Raw genomic sequence first — 19,096 nt, 5'->3', positions numbered from 1 at the left:
GTGTTTTGATAAATGTGCTGTCTTTAGTGGATGCCTGAAGAGTGTCTTATTGTCGAGATGATTGTGGTGAGTAAGGAGAACAAGTGCAGGAAATTCTTTTTACAACATTTTAAAGAAAAGTAAAAGGAAACGTGGATTTTTTGTGGGTAGTGATTGTTTATGCTGTGGGTTTGGTTCTTGGGGTTTATATCACAATTTTTGAAAAATATTTTGAGTTACATTGGTCTTGAGTATGAAGAATCCATTGAATCATTTATGTCAGGTGCTCCCCGGATATAAGGTTAACATTTAAAAATACCATTGAGAATGGTTGAGGCAAACGAAAGGCAAAATGCTTAATTCCTGGCCTAACGAAGGGTCTTATGAAAAGGGTATGTTGGAGAATTTGCATACTTTCCTGGTAACTAAGTATTAAAGTTCAAAATTGGATAAAAGATTCACTATCTTGAAGTTAAGGAGGTTGTATGAGAAGGACAGGACACCCATAAAAGTATAACTGTTGAGGAGGGGGCAAGGAAGGAGGGTGTAGGAGTTTCTTCCACAATGCCCCCATATGGGTGCTATCCTTTATCGCCTGCAGAAGGATACACTAACCCTGAGTTTGAACCTCCATACTCTCCAATAACCACTCTGGCCATTACAATATGGGCAGAGGTGACACTGCCATCAGCTCCAATTTTCAAGAGATGGAATCATGAGGGGGGCATGAGGATAACATTTTCTTTAGTAAAAGTTATTGATGGGTCTCAAAAGGAAGGGGGAATGAGAAAAGTTTATTAAACATTTACATCAGTGCTGGAATTGGAGCTGAAGGAACAAGAGCAGGAGAGAACTGTGAGAGCAAGGAACTATGAAGAGTTTAGAAGGGAGGAAGTGCCCCCGTCACTAGAATAGAAGATAGATTGTGTATTGTAGTAGAGAAGCAGGAACAACAAAAACGGTAGCAGTAAAGTTAGCGGAGAATGAAGTGATGCAGTTACAACAGAGCAGGAGTAAAGAGCAGGAAGAAGGTAATAGGCAAGTGAAGGAGCTCTAGGAAGGGAGTTAGAGGCATGGTCAGATCCTCGTTAGGTTAGATAAATCAGCTATAAAGGCAGTAAATGTGCATTTGGAGGAAGGAGGTGCCATCACAGGAATGGAATCAGAACACGGAGAAAGAGAAGCAGCATGCTACGGCAGTGCTGAATATACTTCCACCCCATGTAAAGATTAGGGGATGTGGTAATAAGGACAGAGGAGGAAGAGGATGAATGGGAAACAGATGATGAGTAGGGAGGACAAGAGGTAGTAGTTGTGCCTCTTGCTCCAGCAGTAATCTTGGAAAGCACACCATGGGGCCTTCGGGTGCACCGTGGGGCTCACATGGCTGTATGGAGAGGCCGAGGACAGAGGGGAAAAGCCCCAGTAAAGCTAGGGGTAACTCAATTCCCACTGCCCCAGAAGGGTCAGGGGAAGACGTATTATGTCCTGTGGTCACACATGGACCGTAATAATCTAATGAAGATGCTTATGTCACTCACTGCAGGGGCGGGCAAGTGGATTTATGCTTATGAAAAACTAACCACTGGTATCATGTTAGTGAATGTGGACATGAAAAGCCTTTTCACAGCCTTAATGGGGGAAAGGGCAGATAAGCTCTGGAAAAAAGCAGGATTTCTGGGGGTTCAATAGAACACAAACACCCATGATGGGGCTGCCTTTAATAATTATAGGGCACAAGTTTGGGGGGAATTGGAAATGATGTACCCCGATATGCCGTTATAAACTCTATCTTAGTGTAAACAATAAACCTAGATGAGGATCTTACCACCCATATTCAATTAATTCAAGGAATGTGGAGGGCAGAGACAGGAGAAGCATGTGACAAGAATGTGGCTATCTTCTACCACATGTTAAAAAAAAGGACTCCCCAAAGAAGTCCAGCATGACCTGGATAAAGTGGTAGGAATAGAGGCCAAGAGTTGCCAGGAGATTCAAGCACACATTGTCAATTTTTGTAAAAGGCGGCAGGAGAAAGAGAAGGAAAGCATGGAGCAAGCACAAAAGGCCGAGGCCGAGCTGGTTCAGAAAAAGCTGGCAAATATCTGTTTAGAAGGAGCAATGATAACGAACTCCACAGATGCACAGCAGAGACAATCAGGACAGCAGGGAAAAATGGAAACTGGAATGGCACAAGGATGGATGGACGGGTACATACTTGGACCAAGACCAATGAGATAGTTTCCACGGGGCAGGGGTGGATTTTCACAGGGTGGTGGGTCATTTGGTGGGTTTGGAGATGTGGAGCCCCCATTTAATGGGCCGATCAGAGGAGGTTATGGAGGGTATGGAGTGCAGTGTTGGGCGTGTGGGAGAATGGGACACGTCGCACGGGACTGACGAAGCTGGCCACAATATTTCAATGCAGGTCCCCTACAAATGAATCCCCCAACTTTGCCATATGCCCTAACCTCTGTGCGATTGCAGAAAGTCCAGGTTGATCAAAACCCAGGAGCTGCAATGCACAGATCTATGCACCCCCACAGACTGTGTCTGCCCAGGCACTGGTACAGGCTTGACATAAAAACCATCTGCACCATAAGACAGTCACCCACTACACTGGACAAGTGTGTTCAGAGGAAATCCTTGTTTGCCTCCTGGTGCTCATATGTACCAGGAATAGGGCAGCCATCAGGGATCTCTGAGGTGTCCAGTTTTATCAGTTACTATTGATCTGGAAGAGGAACCTCGGATTGGAGTAAAGGTAGGTGAGCAGACGTTTTCCTTTATGATCGATACATGGGGCTACAAAATCATGTATGATAGAAGGTGATTTTCCACTTTCAGACAAAATGATGGGTACACAGGGATTCTCTGGGGCTGTTCTGTTGGTTCCTTGCACAGAGAATCTGCGTATCAAGGTAAGTAGGCACATTTTAACTGCACCCTTGTTATACTGTAAGAATACCCCGGCAAATCTTTGGGGAAGGGACCTCCTGAGCAAGCTTAATATGTCGATTACTTTTTTGAAAGACAGCATAGTATGCTCGACTCCAGGATTGTACCCGGTGAGAGAAGCAGCGCTTTCCCTGCATATTACAGTGATAGTGCAACCCGGGGGCTGCCAGTGCATTCAGCATTCTTTCTGTATGGGGTGATGATAGTGTTGAATTGGGTCCCGGGAATAAAAGATCAAACATGGCGTATACCTCTTGAATTTTTGTTTCGGCCTGCTGAGCCACAGGAGATTGCACCTGGGACTATTGTTACCATTCTGTTAGAAGCAGTGGTTTTCAAAAAGACAGGGTGGTTCTTTTATGCACTGATGAGGAAGGAGGCAAATGGCGCAAAGTATTTTTTATTGATCCGACCACATCGTTAAGAGACATGTCCAAAGAGCAATTGTTTGAGGATGCGCAAGACATAGGAGAAATGGTCTTTGAGAATGGGGTGCCATGCCAGGTAAGGATAGAGCAAAGGGAAGTACCACAGTCTATGCTTGTTGTTAGGAAAAATCACCATATTGGAAGGAAAAAGTGCCGGACCATTTGTGTGCCAGAGATCCTCATGATATGGGGTTGTTGAAAAGTGTAGGAGCAGTACAGATTAAATTAAAATCAGGAGCAATATTGCCATGATTTAGGCAATACCCCATGTCTAGGGAGGCAGACAAAGGGATTTTTGAGACCATTATGGCATTGTTAAAACAAGGCATTATACAACAATCTGTATCCCCATGTAATACACCCATCTACCTTGCAAAGAAACCAAAAGGGTCCAGTTGGAGGATGGTCCAGGATTTGTGACCTCTGAACAACATTGTTGAAGCAGAGTTCCTGCCACCATTCTCTGTAACATCTCTACTGGGTTGACCCATTTTACAGTAATAGATTTACAAAACACCTTTTTCTCGGTCTCCTTACATCCCAATTCCCAGTACCTCACACAGTTTACATATCGTGGACAGAGATTTGAGCACACAAGGTTACTCCAGGGGTACTGTGAATCCCTGAGTGTTTCCAACAGGGTCATTCAAATGGAGTTGGGAAACATAAAAGTGCCAAGTACCATAATTCAGTACATAGATGACTTGTTGGTCTGTAGTGCTTAAGTGGAGCAGTGTCTAGGAGACACAATCAAGCTCTTCACCCTGCTCGCGGAGAAGGGGTACAAAGTGGACAAAGATAAATTACAGTATTGCCAGACAGAGGTTGTATATTTGGGTCAGGTTGCTTGAGAGAGCCAATGCAGTTCAGAATATGCCTCAGCCAGTTACAGTAAAACAGATTCAGCAGTGTCTGGGGCTCTGTAGCTGTTGTAGGTCCTGGATTTTTGACTACTCTAGTTACACAATGTCCCTACTTTAAACGCTCACGGAAGCACAGAAGTAGAAGGGTCAGAAAAGATGATCAGAGGAAATGAGAACATGTTTTCCGTAACTCAAGACTACGAACAGTAATGCTCCAGTTTTCGTGACCGCGAATTACCAGAAACCATTTTTTCTATTTTCACATACAGATGGAAAGGTAATGACAGCAGTCCGGGCTCAAAATACAACATTAGGTTAGCAGCCCTTGGCTTACTACAGCAGGCATTTGGATTCAGTTATGCAAGATCAGTTCCCGTGTGAACAAGTTCTAACGGCAGTAGCTTTTGTGATACAAAAGTCTTCAACCATTACTATGGGCTGCCCGGTGATGTTATATGTGGAACATGCCGTTTTTGCTATCTTGGTAAAGTCTAAGTCCACTTTGACAACCCAAAAAGTATCAGGGTACAAGTTTATTTTGTCAAATGCTTCCATACATCTGGTAAGATGTCACCTAGTCAATGCATCAAAATTCTTAGCCAAACCAGTGAAACCTGACGATATTGTCCATGACTGTGCAACTTATAGGGGAGTAGAAGAAGAGAGGACACATGTTAAAGAGGATGCCTTGGAAGATCAACAATTAATCAGGGCACTGGTGAGAGGCACACATGGACAGCCATTGTAGCTCTTGTGGAAGAGGAACACCAGGTTGGAGTGGAGAAACGACTGCCTCTCCATTACTCTGCACAAGCAGCAGAACTGGGGGCACTCATTGAGGCACTAGAGATGAGTACGGGGAAGGCAGTCACTATCTACTGTGACTCTGCATATGTGACCTCCATGATACATTCTGGGTTATCTAGATCCAGTCCCATATACTGCAGTACCTTTTCTTCAAATAGAAGAAATGCAGGGAAAGGCACCTCAAGAGAAGAAGGAGATTTGGGCAAAGAGGGGATGTATGCTCTCGCCTACAGACTTGTTGTGGAGACAGGAGTTGTCAGAGAAGGTAGTAATGCCTGTAAAACTGCTTCTTGTGGCTCTAGAGCAACTACATTAATTGGCACATATGTCCCGACAACAAATAGCAACAGAACTCCATGAGCTGTGTTTTATAGCAAACATTCATGAACAGGTAAGCAGGTTCATAGGGAATTGTATAATTTATAAAGAATTCAATCCAGGTAACACCATGAATTCTGTGAGAAAGGTAATTATCTGGCCTTCATGTCCTTTCAGAGAACTGCACATTGACTTTGTTGATATGGTACAGAAGTGTAATAATTTCAGGTATTTGATTGCAATTGTATGGCCATTTTCCTGATGGCAAGAGTTTGGTCCCTGCATGCACCCTGATGCAAATCAGCAGCTACATTTCTGGTGAGGGAAGTATTTCCATGGTGGGGAATCTGTAAGGTCCTGAGATCAGATAATGGGACCCATTTTTTTATGCATTATTTGCCAAGATTACATCCTTTCTGGGGATAAATTACAGGTTGTGCTCAGTGAATCGCCCACAATCCAACAGGATAGAGTTAAGGCTTAATGGTTTGCTTAAAATGTAGTTGTCTAAATGATTGCTAAAAAGCTGGTTGTACTGTCTTCCGTTGGACCTGTTTTACTTATGAAATAAGCCAGGGAAAGATCACCAACTCAGTCCTCATGAGTTGGTGACAGGGGGTAGATTGTATACACCACTCCTAAGAGTGTTAAGATTGTGTCTTCACAGCTTACAGCATCACATCAGCAAACAACAGGAAAAGACAGCAATGAACAAGAGGATCAACAGCAACCATTGCTACTCCCCGGGGGCTTAGTCTATGTGTGGTCCTTTGTTCACTGCTGGGATGAACAGCGTTTCCATGGGCCTCATTGAGTGATCTTTACTACACTGACTGCAGTCAGAATGGAGGGAAACAATACTTGGATCCACATCCATGATGTACAAAGGGATACCGGAGTCCCTTCACTGACACCTGGTGAAAAGCAGTCCTAAAAAGATAAGTGTGTCCTAAGGAGATGCAGTTCATGCCAGTGAAAGGGCAGGGGTGCACAGACATTCATTGGGAATTGTTATTCAGACTGTAAAAGAATGCATAAAAAAATGTGTATGAGAATGTGTAGATCTATTTCTCACTTGATTTCTGTGGTATATGTTCTCAAAAGTAGGAATGTAAATGGGTTTGAGTTATCAAGTAGGATGGATATGACAGAAAAACTATTAATAGCACAACATGACCTTGCAATAGATTTTGTAAATAATAATGATGATGATGTACATTTTGAAACAATAAATGACGCACATGGCTTTGCATCAGATAATTTGTGGTATCATTATATGAAGAGGGTGGGGAGAGAGAGAGCGACAGGGTTGTGTTATATTTGGTCTCTTATCCCCCATGCGTCTGGTGTCTCTAGATAATTTATTCTGACGAGGTAGAGGTAGCTGATACACAGTGTCTAGTGCACCAAACCTTGTGCTGGGTCCGAGGGCAGTTTCAGGGGCAATCCGTGGCAGCTTCTACCCTTCCAGTCGAAGAAGAATGTTTACCATCAGAGGGGGAAAAACAGAGGAATGTCCGTTGCATGTGAAGAGTACAGCTCAATCTTGAAGGACTAATTATCATGAACAATAAATGGGAGCAAGGGTTGAAGAGTTGCAGAGCAGGAGGATTGGTGGGACTTCTGAAGAAAGGGTGGCACAAATAAACTGAGTATGTGGAAGTGTTTGGAAAAAGTATGTGAACTTTTTAATATGGCTCAAGGAGTCAGAGAAACCTGTTAAGATCCAGTTACTTATGCATCTTTCTCTGTGTTTTAAGGGCGATGGCACGGTGCCTGTAGGCACGAATCGAAACTGCATCATAACGCTTCGCATTGCTGATCAAGCTGGAAGTACGGAAGGAATTCTCGACTTGTACTGGTCCTGTGGACCCTTCTCCTACAAGTAGTTACCTCCGGTCTGACAAGGCATTTGCAGTCTCATCACCCTGCATGCGCCCATCCTTGTTTATTTATTTATTTATTTATTTATTTTTCATTTATGTAGCACTACAAACCCTCAGGCATCCGAGTGATGCTTATTACCCACAGTGTGTGGTGCTCATTTATCAACCTCAGAAGCATGAAAGGCTGAGTTTGGCCCTGCCGGGATTCGAACCTGCGTCAGCAGGCTGTGCACTGATGTCAAAGTGAGCACTCTACTAGCTGTGCTATCTGACCAAACTTGTGGTTCCCCAGAGCCACCTGACATTCACAAATTCAAAATCTGAGTCTACATTTGTGCCCCCTTTGTCCCCTGTGCCCCTTGCATTCCGTGTGTCATCAGATATGGACAATTCAGGAACTTTACAGACTTTTGTAGAAACTGACTCCTTGAAACAATCGAGAAGATCAAATGACATCTCATCCACTGAGGCTCTTATGAACATTCCTGAACAATTTTGTCTATTTAGCCGGACATAAATGTTTTTTACTTCCTTTGTGGTCCCAGGTGTACAAACTTTAGCGACCTTGAGGTGGTTACAAATTGTTCGCTATGAATTCTTATTATTTATGAATTCCTCTGAATCAGCATTAAGTGCAATTAAGGAAGAACTCAGGGCCTTGAGGCTTGTAGCATTGCAGAATCGGTATATCCTCGACCTCCTAACGGCTACGCAGAGCAGAGTTCACCGGAAGATCAGGAGTATATGTTGCACATACGCACCTCCCAATGATTTGAACATTGAAACTCTGTCCTAAATGATTGCCGCATTGCACAACCTGATGGGGGCCATGAAAACGGAGGCAGGAATTTCTGATGACTCTTTTTTGGACTCTCTTTTTTCTTCAGTGCCTTCATGGATGAGCATAACTCTGAACATTCTCATACCTATTTTTGTCTTTTTTTAATTATCTTTTGTTCCTGTCAACTATGTCTACAATGCTGCTCTGCCCAAATGCCTAGAGCCTCAGCTATGATGGTCGTGACTCTGTTTATGGCTAGGGCCACTGCCATTCCATCTGACATGGTTACTCAGACTGATTCTGAAATAAATACAGGAGTAGCCTTGTGTCCTCCATCAGGTTGGGGTGAATATTTAGAACAACAGTAGATTGAGGAATTGGTGGAATGGCAAATTTGGATTGTCCAGCGGAGGATCATGGGTGCCAGGGCACTTGTATGAGAAATGGCTGTAGGGTTTCATTCCCCCGAGAAGGTGAGTTCGATGAGCTACAAACTGATTTGCTCATTTATGTATTAACTAAAGGGGGAATGTTGGGGTAGTTGATAAGGGGCCCACGGGTAAAGAGAAGTTTGGATTGTGCGCACCATATTGGTGTCTTGGGTGACAGTGATATTGACATGATGTGGCCATTTAGCAAGAATCCAGTGTAGCTAATGGGACTAAGATATGCACTATTATCAGTGTTGTTTGTGCCTTGGTTGATACATTTACGAATTGCATGTGCGCAGCAAGATAAATGTCGAAATTGCTGATACAATATAAATGCAATATAGGTGTGATAGTCCACATAGCGCTAAACCAGGAAGCGAGGAGCTCTACATGTGCATGCAAGGTAGGAGATTTGCAATGGGAAAATCAGTGTGAGAGGATGCGGTAGTCCTGAACATACATGTATAGGTTCTCATACATGGGGGTCTCTAGGGAAATAGGTTTTGGGCAGCATGAATATACAGATCTGTTTTGCCGCAGAGTTCTCTGATGAGTTAGGAATTCTGCTGGCTGAAAACCTGGGTTGGGCAATTGAACTCTGTGTGACCGAGAAACTAGTTTTACAAAGTTGGGGAAAGACAGCAGCAGCTGCGATGAATATCAGATAGTCAGGTTCGGGTAGGCCTTTTTATGGCCTAGGTGCATTGTGAAGGGGAGATTTCCTCTTGGGAGGATAGCTCAGGGGCAACACGCTCGCCTTGGAAGCAAGATGACATGAAGTAACACAGGTTTGATCCTCGGGTCCGTGCTTAGAAACCTCTGGGTATTAAGCACGTTATAAATAACCTATCATATCATATCATATATCTGTAAGTATGTAGGAATCTGTTATTGAATCACAGGAGGATTCCGGCCACCAGGTAGGGCTGGATTTAAGGGACGGACAATAAAAGCTGATGCAGTCTGGTTGAGGGGAAAGGAGCACCGTTAGAGAATGGGCTTTCACTAGAATTGTCACGGTGTGGGTTGGGACCATGTGGAATAGAATGGTAAGTCACATGGTTGAGGATGAAATGTGGACACCAACATTTTTGGGTGGTAAAACCAGCAACAATAGATCAAAAGGACATTTGTTTACTCTCCTCCTCTTCACATCAATGGTATTTTTATAGAATAGCTGTGTGCGTCACAAGTAGGGGTGAAGGTGTCTAGCCAGATGAAACCTATGATAATTGAAATTGTTTGTAAGTTGTGTAAACTGTGTGACTAGGAGATGAGGCTATAACTGAATATGGAAAGGCCACAGGGAGGGGTGTCGTGTAAATATGAAACATGCAATTGTAAGTTAAAGAGGATGGTTCTTAGATGAATGTATCCAATAAGAGGTGTGGGAACTGAAGGGAACATGGTTACATTGTGTAGGTTTAACCAATCATTTGTGGGGGGTTGACTGTGTAACACAACCTTTGGAAGTGTTTTAACTGTTGCAAATTGTATAAAATGCATGGTCTTTGTGTGGTTCAGGGAGACAGGTTAGTTTGACTCTTTGATGTCATCTAAACCCTCCCGACCGTTTGTACAATAAACTTGCTTTACAGATAAAGCGTGTGTGTACTCTTTAAGGGTGGGCCTGCTTTTGGTTACGTTGACCAAAATGCCCACTCCTACAGCTCTACGCAAGCGGGAATCTCTTTCCTAGGGAGCAATCATATGTCACTATAGAATTGGAGGCCCTGGCCATCAAATGGGCTGTTACCCATTTGAGATCTTATTTAACTGGCAGAAAGTTCTGACTAGTCAAGGAACATTCTCCCTTAACATGGATGAGCATAAGAAAAGGCTCAAAAACCAGAGTTATGAGATGGTTTTGGGATCTACAAACATTTTGCGTCACAGTGGAACATTTAAAGGGAGAAGAGCAAGGAAATGTGGACTTCTTAAGTTGATTTCTGATCAATGAAGAAGGGAAGGCCTCCGAATGAAGGGGAAGGTAAGTGATGAATCGAGGGAATTCATCACTTCTCCCCAAGGGGGCGCCCCCCATGTAAGGCTAGGGGTATACACAAATGGGACTTCACCAGGAGAGACTCCCCATTTGGGGACAAGGACTCCTGTTCCGATGAGGAACTCCCTAGAAGACAGAACAACAATACCTCCTCAAACGTACTTCATAAAGGTTTACTTGAAGAAAGTATCAATGAGTGTTATTGTCAACCAGAAACAGTACCTATTCCTTTAAATAAAGAATTACCATTTACTGTGATGAAGAAGAGGACCAGTATAGGAGAAAAGAAGCAACATGAGACACGAAGAGAGGATTATGAGACTATGCTGTGGTAGTAGTGTGTGAAAGGGGAGGAGTTTGGTATTGAGAAGGAGAAACCCATGAGATACAAAAGTGCCTGCACGCCAGCACTGAGCACAGTCTGGGAATTTGGCACCCGCAAAGAGTACGAAAACAGGTGCCAGACCGAGACGTGCAGCGTCTCTTGTCAATACGAAGAGGAGTACAGGAGCTGGAAGTGCGGCATCCCAGAAGCGAGGAAATGAAGAAGAGGGAAAGAGATGATGTAACTATGGGAGAGTTGTGAAGGATCTGCGGTCTATTGAACAACACCAATACATGTAGCACAAGGATGCGCTATGTGAAAAGGCTTACCTGTCATTACCAAAGGAAAATTAGCCCTTTTAATTCACAGTGGCAGAAGAGCTCCAACGGCCCCTTTCACATGAAAAGCAGGATTTTCAAACACTGACACCAAAATGACTTTGCATGGGCATTTTCAGTTTAAAGCCAGACATGAGAAAATTTACCTCTTCTAAAAGGAAAGATGGCAGGAAAAAGACATGGTTCGTGTTGACAAAAAGTAATGTCTATTATGCCTCACATGCAAAATACCGGCAGACATTTGAAAAGAAAAGCCCACTTTGTTTCCATGAAAAAGTTCCTGTAGGCCTGAGGCAGACCCTTTTGCTTGTTGTGGGGCAAAAGGACTCGCCTACTGAAAGCCGGGCTGGCATCCCACCTGTTTGCCACTGCAATAAAGTGTGGCTACTAAGAGGTGTTGAAAACAGACTTTCCATATACTTGGTGTTTTTTAAAGTTAATTTCTGTGCAGAGCAAATGGCTCTAGCCAGTGCATGACTGTAATGTTGGGAGGGGGATCTCTTTGTAGCAAATGCACCCCCCATTTACGAGCTTACACTTCAAACAACAAAGTGAATAATTAAAACAACTGGTCAAGAGAGGCAAATGGCTCTTTGGACAGAAGGGCACCAATTTTCAGAAACTAAAGATTTCCTATTCATTTAAAAGGACTATTATCATGTAGGCATTTTTCTCAGCAACTATAAGTCGTATTTCCTTGATTGATGTGTCATTTCTGAGGCAATTTCAAGGCAATTTTGTTGAAATAAAATTAATTCACATGCGACTTAGGGAATTGCAATGGCGAGTTAAATGGAGTTCCTTGCTGCTAGGAATAGGTCCCGGATTTAAGAGTTTGTGAACTGGTGAGGTGTAAAATGATGTATGTGGGGAATAAACTGCATGTTCCTAACGATTATACTTTGTGTAAAAATTGCAGAAAATTGACAAACGGCCCTGCAACATGGTGCAGACCCGGCTGTTGTTTTATTCAATTTTCCATGATTAGCTGAAGCGGAATATATATTTATTATGGCAGTTACTATTAAATCACAAAGTTTTAACACATAACTAGATTTTTGAGGAATGTAGGGAAAAGGGAATTGCCATGGGCACAAGCTTTGAGCCATCCATGGCAAACCTGTTTGTCAGAGAATTTGAACACAAACACGCTACAACACATTTAACTCTTTCTAAAAAAGTGATCAAATGGTTCAGGTACATAGACAATGTATTAATCATATGGGATGGTGACAAAATGCAATTCACTGAGGTCTGTGACTACTTAAACTATAGTTTAAGCATTATACTAGACAAAAGCAATGATATGATCAACTACCTAGACCTCTGTATTTACATAGCGGAGGGCAGAATTAAAAGGAGACCTTATAGGAAGAAAACAGAGGTGAATGCTACCTTATATGCAAATAGCTTACATCTGAGGAGCACCATTAATAACATACCCAATGGAGAATTCACATGGGCTAGAAGAAATTGTAGCAGAGACAAATCATACCATGATGAATGCAACACTATAGAGAATAGGTCTCGAGGCAGGGATACTCTGAATCGTGCCTCAACAAAGCTAGAGCCAAAGTATCAGCTAGAGAAAGAAAATAACTACTTAGACCTAGGGACAAGACACAAGATCTTAAATCCCTGTAGACTTATTACCCAACACTCCAGTGATAACCACATCATTAGGAGAATCTGTCAAAAGAATTGACATTTACTGATGCTTGATCCAGATATGAAAAACCACATCTCTGACATATTAAATATTGTCAGGCAGTGCAGTAGAACGTAGTCGTATTGGCAAACGAGTATCCTAGTTCAATAGTTATAATATCATTTTGTGCACCTTCAGAATAACAGTTATCTTTTGTGTCTTCACCAGTAGGTGAGATGTGTTTTTGCATCTTATGAACTGTTGAACTAGGATGCGTGTTTGCCAATATGACTATGTTCTACTCCACTGACTTTCTATGCCATTTCACTAATGTGAAGACCCAATTAAATGATCACCATTTCCCCTTTTCAAGACATCAGGCCTTGAGAACGACCGGTTAGTTCAAAACATGTGTCGCTGTTCACAATCTGATTGAATATCTTTGTGAAATTAATATAAGTGTATTTGGGACTACAGTAACAACTTTATATCTCTCACAGCGTTATCTTATTGTGGCAGTGCATGAGTACCTCACTTCCAACCTCATTGAATCAATGTTATTAAATGATACCAAGATGGCAGCGCTCACAATTTCCAGTGGAGCACCGCCATCAGGACATCTCTAGACAAGAGCATAGGACATCCTCCTATGGATCTTGCACTCTCTGTGCATTGACCAACAGCCTCTTAGAACCACATTAATTTGACTAACCTATGCCATTCCCCTAACAGGATTTGACATAGTGTGTATATTTTTACAACAAGGGATTTCGTGGGTGCAACAGGCTCCAAGAAACTTGTCTAAGTTAACAAGGTCAAAACCTATATAGGTCTACTAAATTGACACATACACAATGCATGCTCCCTAAACTCATCAAACGTTTTCCCTTCCCACAGAATCAACGTGATTTCACGATTTCAGCATCATGAAATAGTTATGGGTATCACCCTTTCAGACTTACAAAATAGTGATCCTTAAAAGGTAATGCTACATATGTGCCTATTACTTTCCTCATGAGCAACCACACAACTCAAATGATGGCCCTTACACTTATCTAACCAGCTGATTTGAATCCTAAAAATGGATGCTTAACACTGAGTTAAACACACCCAGGGGCACCTTAACTACTCTCGGACAATAGTTTATCTATGCATGGAGCACACGTGACAAGCCCATATGAACTCAAACACTAGTCCTTAAATACTGAGCATTGTATGACAGGGAAAAAAAGTCACAGTTACATTATGAATGGATTCTCTTTATATCAACCTTCAACCTCCTCTACATTCCTTCCCTTCTTTATCCCTGCCTCTTTCTATACCAGGAACATTTCTATTCAAATGCATAAATTCATTTGTAAAATGTGTATTAAGATGTGTCAGTAACTATGAAATACTGGACTAAAATGTTACAGAATACCTACTGACATAAAAAGTTATTATTTGTGACTTAAAATTGCTTGCGATAAACAGAGATGCTTGTGATAAACTGAGTAAATAAGACACATTGAAGAAATGTTGAACTATATGATACTAACCCACTACCACCTGTGATTACAAACAGGTGTCTTGAGAGACACAAATGAATTTTTTTATATATTGAGACCTCTTGACCTTGACAAAGCCCTAAATTGGGTGAAACATTAGCACATGCCACCACCTGGTTAATGTTGACTTGACTAGGAATGCATCTTAAATCATAATTTTGGAACTTGATAAAATTAATATTTTTGAATGTTTCTGATCTACTATCTCATTTGCCTTGGCGCACAATTCTCATAACTAGATGTTTGCCCACATTTGACATGAAAACAAAAGGGGATTGCAAATGTAAATGACCATATGTCTGCTCTAGACTCCTAAACCAATCCATAGAGAGGCTGGACTTGGTAGGAGAGAGAAGGGTAACTGACTAATCATCGTTGTGAGAACTCTTGCAGGGACTGCCCAATGTTGTAAACTTGATGGTGTCATCACTGGTACATAAAGTGTATGCACTATGAGAAAGAGGGAGAGCTGCTACAATTTCCACCAACAGAGCTGCTAAAATTACCATCAAGAGAGCTGCTAAAATTACCTTCATGAGAGCTGCTGAAATGTACCATCTGACAACCGCAAGGAAACACCAAAAGGAGATTTTGCTGAAATAGCATCTGGCTGGAGTGGTCTATTGCTGGGAAGGCCTAAAAGCTGACTGGGTCCAATGGTGACCTGGGGATCATCCTTGGTGGGGGATTGACCAGACTCCTGCCCCGTCCTCCCAGAGGGTCCTAAAATGCAGCTGGTATTCCTGAACTCTAAATAGAGGTATTACATGTAGGAATAATTGAACACTCTGAAACCAAAAGGTGGGGGGATATGCTGGCCTTAAATCCTTTCCCTTTATAGTGGATGTGGGTGGAGGGGGGAAAACTGTGTAGATCTTTAGCCTATTTAACTAAATAAATAATTAATTTAATTACTTCACCTTTGCGGAACACCACAGGGTGATTTTTGTTAAAATTCGAAATTAACAAAGCGTATTTCCAGTGTGCGCTGAAAACTATAGACTATAATGCAATTGGGTAGTCCTATTTTGCCTGTTAACCCCGACTTCTTTTAGGAAGAGGGGTGTCTTTGTCCCTAAACCAAAAACATCCCTAAACTGCCAGCTTCCCCAACACAGCCATTCAAGTGGAGGGGGTATGAAAACCATCCCAAATCATCCCAATTTTCACCATCCAGCTTCCCCTGCACAGGCCTTTAAGTGGAGGGGGGTCTGAAATTCAAAATTCTCATATCATTCCAATTATTACCATCCATCTTCCCCAACTCAGGCCTTCAAGTAGAAGGAGTCTGAAATACCAAATTCTTAAATCATCCCAATGTTTCTGTCTGACTCCCCAAAGCAGACCAAAGTATGGGGGTCGGAAAATTCCACTGCTAAATCACCCTGTGTTTATTTACTGCTAGCCTTTTGAGCACATAGGAAACCTGAAATTGTACAGCATTGCAAATGTAAAGTGATGATATTCAGGGATCAGTGTTGATGATCATTTATTTTGAAATGTGTATAAAGTAAAATATTGTGATTGAATTTTTCCCAACCAAATTATGTGAGTTATTTATGTAGAGAGAAGGTTATTGTGTTGTGCCACGGATAAAGTGGTGTTTGACATGTTAGTGCGATTTTCTATTACCTAATATCCAAATCAATACTAATATATTTCCTGTACACCAGCCTGGTTCTTGGCTCATTGGTAGCTCAGGGGGAGAGATCTAAAGGGCATGATATGAGGCTGAGATAGGGCTGAATAAAGGACTGATATTAAACCGTTTAGTGTGTGACACCTAGATTGCGAGGGAAGTAACTCCCTGTGTTGAGGGTGGCCTCTCAATAAACCATTACAACAAACATACCCTTAGTCCATATGCAATGGAATATAGGATCAAATTCACCCCAAATGCAAGCATGTGAACATTTACCTATCCATTCTGTTCATATGTGTTTCCTCAAGTTAATAGCCACATAGTGAAGTAATGTGTACTCTTGTACATTCACAAAAGCTGAGCATAACATCATGGCCCAGGGGACACAATGCAACTGTTATCAACAAAAGCTTTTCACGGATTCAAATTATTATGCCTATGGTATGTGTGTGTGCTGAGGTGATCCAAACATTTGTCACTGTTCCATTGATTCATTTGTCTGACGTTTCTCAGAACAATGTTACACAGCTTATTTATTATTTTATTTATTTATTTATTTTTGCATTTTTAAAGCACTCACACAGCCCCTGGGCATCGAGGCGCTGTTACAGGAAATGTTTTTTTTTAGTTGCATAATTGTTATTTTTTGTCTCAGTTGCATATTTATAATGCGCTTAAATACCCATAGGTTTCTAAGCGCGGACCTGGAGATCGAATCTTTGTTGCTTTGTGTCGTCTTGCTTCCAAGGCGAGCACGTTGCTGCTGAGCTATCCTCCTGCTGCCAGACAACAAATCCCTGAAGACTGTAATGGTTTATAGAGAGGCCGCCCTCAATACAGGGAGTTCTTTCCCTCCCCAATCTAGGTGTCACACACTAAACGGTGTAATGTCAGTTCTTTATTCAGCCCTATCTCAGCCTCATATCATGCCCCTTAGATCCCTCCTCCTGAGTTTCCAATGAGCCAAGAACCAGGCCGGTGTACAGGAAATATATTTGTATTTATTTAAATTATAGATAATAGAGATCACACTAAACTACACATGCCACCTTCTTTGTGGCTCACAATTAAACTTCTGGTCACACAAATAAATCACACAAGTTTGTTGGGAAAAACACAAATCACAAAACTTTACTTTCTTCAGAGACCACTTCAAGAAATATTCAGCACTATTCATTGACCGAATTCCCTTATATGCAATGCTGTGCAATTTTGATTTTCCTGCGTGCTTAAAAGGCTAGCAGTTTGATTTACGAATTTGGAAAAATGCATAAGGCAATTATTATTTCACCCACACCGTTGCTCAAGATAAACGCAGGGTGATTTAGCAGTGGGTTTCAAACCGCCCCTTACTTTGGTCTGTGTTGTGGAAGTCTGACAGAAAAATTGGGATGATTGAAGAATTTAGGATTTCAGACCCCCTCCTCTTAAAGGCTTGTGTTGGGGGAAGCTGGACAGTACAAATTGAGATCATTTAAGAATTTTAGATTTCAGAACCCCCTCCACTTAAAGGCCTGTGTTTTTGAAGCTGGACAGTACAAATTGGGATGATTTGAGAATTTGGGATTTCAGACCCCTCCATTTAAGGGCCTGTGTTGGGGAAGCTGGATTGTCAAATGGGAAGGATTTTTTTCAGTTATGATTTTGGACCAAAGGCACCCCTCTTCCTAAAAGAAGTCGGGGTTAACAGGCTAAATCAACCTGTAGTGTTCTGCCAAAGGCCTGTTCTTTAGCGTAAAGGTTTCTGAATGCTGACAGGTCAGTTTCCCAGTGGGTCCTTCATTTCTGTTGGTGTGTGCCCTTTGATTACACCACACAAGACCAAGTCCAACTTCAGGAAGAGGACCTCAGGCAGGACAGCAACTCAGATGATGTGGGTGGATACACAACCCAAGGAACACCACCAATACAGTACCAGACATCTCACCCCCAGTGCACACAAACATTAAACCATCAACTGGATGTTTAGAACACAACTCAGCCTACTACACCTATATCCACAAATCCTCATTCTAGCTACAGAGGAGGCAGACATCAACAAACAGATCTTGGATGCCCTCACTGATACCTCAGAGAATAACCAGTCAGTGAACGTCACATTCAAAGGCATCCAAGAAACCCAGGTCCCAGACATCCCGCACACTTTTGCACAGAATCCTCATAAAAGTGGCCCATGGGTGTGTAGTGGCCTCTGCCTACAGACACACCACATTGGCAAAAGGAGTTTTTTCAAGAACACGAGAGTGCCCAGAACAGCCTGACTTCCATGGAGGGCATCCTTTGAACAGCTGTTGGATCAGACCCGGAAGGGGGAAGAATGGCGGAAGAGGGCTTGGCATTGCTGACACAATTCATCCAAGAAGCAAAGAACCACAATGAGCCCATCGAGGCCATAATGCAGCAGGCCGTTGAAGGCCATTGCTGCCATGAACTTGCTGTGCAGAAGGTCCTGGTTGAAATGAAGAGGCAGGCAGAGATGAAGGCACAAACGAAGAAGGCCATGGCATGCATTAATATTGCAAATGCTGTGGGGGTAGCCACACCTGCAGGCATGTGCTTCTCAGTGAGTGGTTCTTTAAGCCACAAAATAGACTGACGGTAATATGAAGGGGAAGGTGCCAGCTACATGGGACTGACCTGTCTGTGGAGCAGAAATGCTATGTGAACCCACCTAACCTCTGATGAGTTGCACACGAGATATTTCAGGGAGATGCTTCTGGGCGTTGTGCTGAAACAGCTCTCCTTTAGATGATGGCACACAGCTCTTATGCAAAGACTATCCACTGTTTTGCTTGTTACATTAGACGTACACCTGCGTGCCATTTATTCCCCTGATAAAAAGATGCAAATACTACCACCACAACTCTGTCTGTATGTGTTTATTGAGATAGTGTGCACGCTGTAAATATCCGTACTCTCAGTTCATTTTCATCCCTCAAGTGGGTGATGCCTCGTCTGGGTTCAGCTGAAGCACCTGGAAACAGGATAGCAGAGATTAAGCTGTTCCAACATATTGCAACATTGAACCAACAATTAAATACAAAATGCAAACAGCAAATGCTAATAAGCCCAGTTTAATTGTCTTATTACTATTTATACAACTTATTTTTTATAAGGAAAGAGTCCACCATTTACAACCA

General features: G+C 42.3%; 1 protein-coding gene across 1 annotated transcript in view; it reads left to right on the top strand.

The window, feature by feature from the left end:
* FBXO8 (F-box protein 8) overlaps positions 1-10,054 on the top strand; it is an 862,565-nt gene extending 852,511 nt beyond the window's left edge. The window contains exon 7 of the mRNA XM_069631428.1: positions 7,114-10,054. The gene's annotated coding sequence lies outside the window, so the exon portion shown is untranslated. The remainder of the gene's footprint in view (positions 1-7,113) is intronic.
* Positions 10,055-19,096: the final 9,042 nt, after the last annotated feature.

Source organism: Ambystoma mexicanum, chromosome 6q (genome assembly GCF_040938575.1).
Source record: "Ambystoma mexicanum isolate Mex_15411 chromosome 6q, UKY_AmexF1_1, whole genome shotgun sequence".
Taxonomy (NCBI): domain Eukaryota; kingdom Metazoa; phylum Chordata; class Amphibia; order Caudata; family Ambystomatidae; genus Ambystoma; species Ambystoma mexicanum.
The sequence above is the reverse complement of the archived record's forward strand: the minus strand, read 5'-3'. Positions and strand labels throughout refer to the sequence as shown.